This window comes from Bison bison, unplaced genomic scaffold, assembly GCF_000754665.1.
Source record: "Bison bison bison isolate TAMUID 2011002044 unplaced genomic scaffold, Bison_UMD1.0 scf7180017864304, whole genome shotgun sequence".
Classification (NCBI taxonomy): domain Eukaryota; kingdom Metazoa; phylum Chordata; class Mammalia; order Artiodactyla; family Bovidae; genus Bison; species Bison bison.
The window spans coordinates 16,925,397-16,930,362 of record NW_011494876.1 but is presented as its reverse complement, the minus strand read 5'-3'; positions in this window follow the sequence as shown (position 1 = coordinate 16,930,362).

The window sequence follows — 4,966 nt, the reverse complement described above, 5'->3', positions numbered from 1 at the left end:
CAAACATCAATTCTTCAGCACTCAGCTTTCTTTATGGTCCAACTCTCACATCCGTACATGACTACTGGAAAAACCATAGCTTTGACTAGACAGACCTTTGTGGGCAAAGTAATGTCTCTGCTTTTTAATATGCTCTCTAGGTTGGTCATAGTTTTTCTTTCAAGGAGCAAGCATCTTTTAATTTCATGGCTGCAGTCACCATCTGCAGTGATTTGGGAGCCCCCAGAAATTAAGTCTCTCACTGTTTCCATTGTTTCCCCATCTATTTGCAATGAAGGAATGGGACCGGATGCCATGATCTTAATTTTCTGAGTGTTGAGTTTTAAGCCAACTTTTTCCCTCTCCTCTTTCACTTTCATCAAGAGGCTCTTTAGTTCTTCGTCTCTTTCTGCCATAAGGGTGGTGTCATCTGCATATCTGAAGTTATTGATGTTTCTCCCAGCAATCTTGATTCCAGCTTGTGCTTCATCCAGCCCAGCATTTTGCATAATGTAATCTGCATATAAGTTAAGGAAGCAGGGTAACAGTGTACAGCCTTGATGCACTCCTTTCCCGATTTGGAATTAACCTGTTTTTCTATGTCTAGTTCTAACTGTTTCTTCTTGACCTGCATACAGATTTCTCAGGAGGCAGGTAATGTGGCCTGGTATTCCCATCTCTTTAAGAATTTTCCACAGTTTGTTGTGATCCACACATTCAAAGGCTTTGGCATAGTCAATAAAGCAGAAGTAGATGTTTTTCTGGAACTCTCCTGCTTTTTCAGTGATCCAACAGATGTTGGCAATTTGATCTCTGGTTCCTCTGCCTTTTCTAAAACCAGCTTGAACATCTGGAAGTTCACGGTTCACGTACTGTTGAAACCTCACTTGGAGAATTTTGAGCATTACTTTGGAAGTGTGTGAGATGAATGCAATTGTGTGGTAGTTTGAACATACTTTGGCATTGCCTTTCTTTGGGATTCGAATGAAAACTGACCTTTTCCAGTCCTGTGGCCACTGCTGAGTTTTCCAAATGTGCTGGCATATTGAGTGCAGCACTTTCACAACATCATCTTTTAGGATTTGAGATAGCTCAACTGGAATTCCATCACCTCCGCTAGCTTTGTTCATAGTGATGCTTCCTAAGGCCCACTTGGCTTCACATTCTAAGCTGTCTGGCTCTAAGTGAGTGATCACACCATTGTGGTTATCTGGGTCTTGAAGATCTTTTTTGGATAGTTCTTCTGTGTATTCTTGCCACCTCTTCTGAATATCTTCTTCTTCTGTTAGGTCCATACCATTTCTGTCCTTTATTGTACCCATCTTTGCATGAAATGTTCCCTTGGTATCTCTAATTTTCTTGAAGAGATTCCTAGTCTTTCCCAGTCTATTATTTTCCTCTATTTCTTTGCATTGATCACTGAGGAAGACTTTCTTAGGTCTCCTTGCTATTCTTTGGAACTCTGCATTCAGATGGGTATATCGTTCCTTTTCTCCCTTGCCTTTAGCTTCTCTTCTTTTCTCAGCTATGTGTAGGGCCTCCTCAGACAACCATTTTGCCTTTTTGCATTTCTTTTTCTTGGGGATGGTCTTGATTACTGCCTCCTGTACAGTGTCACGAATCTCTGTCCATAGTTCTTCAGGCACTCTGTCAGATCCAATACCTTGCATGTATTTGTCACTTCTGCTGTATAACCATAAGGGATTTGATTTAGGTCATACCTGTATGATCTAGAGTTTTCCCTACTTTCTTCAATTTAAGTCTGACTTTGGCAATAAGAAGTTCATGATCTGAGCCACAGTCAGCTCCACAGTCAGCTCTTGTTTTTGCTGACTATATAGAGCTTCTCCATCTTTGGCTGCAAAGAATATAATCAATCTAATTTTGGTGTTGACCACCTGGGTCCATGTGTAGAGTCTTCTCTTGTGCTGTTGGAAGAGGGTGTTTGCTATGACCAGTGCGTTCTCTTAGCAAAATTCTGTTGATCTTTGCCCTGCTTCATTTTGTACTCCAAGACCAAACTGGCCTGTTACTCCAGGTATCTCTTGACTTCCTACTTTTGCATTCCAGTCCCTATAATGAAAAGGGCATCTTTTTTGGGTGTTAGTTCGAGAAGTTCTTGTAGGTCTTCATAGAACCGTTCAACTTCAGCTTCTTCAACATTACTGGTTGGGGCATAGACTTGGATTACTGTGATATTGAATGGTTTGCCTTGGAAATGAACAGAGATCATTCTGTCATTTTTGAAATTGCATCCAAGTACTGCATTTTGGACTCTTTTGTTGACTATGAGGGCTACTCCATTTATTCCAAGGGATTCTTGCCCACAGTAGTAGATATAATGGTCATCTGAGTTAAATTCATGCATTCCAGTCCATTTTATTTCACTGATTTTTAAAATGTCTATGTTCACTCTTGCCATCTCCTGTTTGACTACTTCCAATTTTCCTTGATTCATGGTTCCTATGCAATATTGCTCTTTATAGCATCGGACTTTACTTCCATCACCAGTCACATCCACAACTGGGTATTGTTTTTGCTTTGGCTCCATCCCTTCATTCTTTCTGGAGTTATTTCTCCACTGATCTCCAGTAGCATATTGGGCACCTACCAACCTGGGGAGTTTATCTTTCAGTGTCCTATCTTTTTGCCTTTTCATACTGTTTATGGGGTTCTCAAGGCAAAAATACTGAAGTGGTTTGCCATTCCCTTCTCCACTGGGCCACGTTTTGTCAGAGCTCTCCACCATCAATTATATTTCTTTTTCTTTTATTGGCCATCCTATTGTTTGCAATATACATTTACAGCTACTTTCAAATAACAGTATACTACTTCATGGGTACTACAAGTACATGTAGTAACCTAATGTTCCTAATTCCTCCCCCTCCCTAGTATCATTGCTGTCATTCGTTTCATTTATACACGTTATAATAATTAGATGCACTGTTGCTATTATTAATTTGGACAGGCTGTTATGTGTTACATGAGTTAAGAACAAGGAAAATCAAATTTCACTTATTCCTTCTCTGATTTCTTCCTTTCTTTATGTAGATTCTGACTTGTATCATTTTCCTTCTCTCTGAAGAACTTATTTTTACATTTCTGGCAAGACAAGTCTACTGGCAACAAATTCCCTCATTTTTGTCTAGGAAAAATGTGTATTTCTCCTTTATTTTTGAAGAACAATTTTGGAGGATGCAAAATTCCAGGTTAGTGGGTTTGTTTTTTTTTTTTCTCTCAGCATTTAAAATATTTCACTCCATTTTCTTTTTATTTGTGTGGTTTCTGAGAAACTGGATATTATTCTTACCATTGCTCTGCAGTAGGTAAGCTTTTTTTCATTGCTTCTTCAAGGATATTTTTTTAATCTTTGATTTTTCTGTAGCTTGAAATGATATGCTTACATTTAGCGTTTTTTTTGTGTGTGTGTCATTCATCCTGGTTGGTGTTCTCTGAGTTTCCTGGATCTGTGATTTGGTGTCTGACATTAACTTGGGAGACATTCTCAGTCATTATTGCTTCAAATATTTCTTCTGTTTCTTTTTTTTTCTCCTTTTGTTACTCACATTGCACATATAACACACCCTTTGTAGTTGTCCCGCAGTTCTTGGATATTCTATTCTTTCATTTTTCCTCCCCTCATCTCTTCTGCTTGCTTTTCAGTTTTGGAGGTTTCTATTGAGATATCTTCAAGCTCAGAGAGTCTTTCCTCAGCCAGATCAAATCTACTGAAGTAGTCTTCATTTATGTTACAGTATTTTTGATCTCGAACATTTATCTTCATTTCTTTCTTGGAATATCCACCTCTTTGCTTACATTGCCTATATGTTCTTGCATGTAATCTACTTTGTCTGTTGGTGACATTAGCATATTAATCATAGTTGTATTGAATTCCTGGTCTGATAATTCCAACACCCCTGCCATATCTGACAGTGGTCCTGATGCCTGCTCTCTCTCTTCAAATTGTGGGGGTTAGCATTTTGGTATGCCTTGTCATTTTGTTCTTAATAGCTGGACATGATATACTGTGTGAAGGAACTGCTATAAATAGGCCTTTAGTACTGACTCGATGGACATGGGTTTGGGTGGACTCCAGGAGTTGGTGATGGACAGGGAGGCCTGGCGTGCTGCAGTCCATGGGGTCGCAAAGAGTTGGACACGACTGAGCAACTGAACTGAAATGAAATGAAATGGAATTGTTTTATTTCCTTTTCAGATTGTTCATTATTTGTGCAAAAAACACAACTGATTTTTGTTTATTGGTCTTATAACCAACACCTTGATTTAAGATGTCTAGTCTCCAGAACTGTGAGGCAAATTTCTGTTGTGTAAGCTATGCAACTTGTGGTAATTTGTTACAGCAGCCCAAGAAACTAATACAAGGGCCCATGTGCATGATCCAGGATACTATACTTATCTCAAAATTCTTAATTAATCGCATGTACAAAGATCCTTTTTTCCAAATAAGGCAGCACTAGAGGTTCTAGGGATTAGGACACAGCTGTCTTTGTGGGGGGTGGGGGAGTATCAGCCTACCACAAATATATTCATTTTCATTTGGTTTTTTAAAAATATTTATTTTTGGCTGGCTGTGCAGGGTCTTAGTTGCTGCACAGCTTTTCTCTAGTTGCAGTGAGTGGGGGCGACTCTTCATTGCAGTGTGTGAACTTCTCACTGTGGTGGCTTCTCTTGCTGCAGAGCACAGCTCTAGGGCACTTGGGCTTCAGTCGTTGTAGCTCCCAGGCTGTAGAGCACAGGCTCAATAGTTGCAGTGCATGGGCTTAGTTACTCTGTGGCATGTGGGGTCCTCCTGGATCAAGGATCAAAACTGTGTCTCCTGCGTGGGCAATCAGATTCTTAACAACAGAGCCACCAGGGAAGCCCCATTCAGTTTAATTTAGCTTCTAATTTTCTTTTTAATTTCTTCTTCAACTCATCAATGTTTAAATTCTTCTTTAATCCGTGTTCTTTTGGCTTGCAAATATAT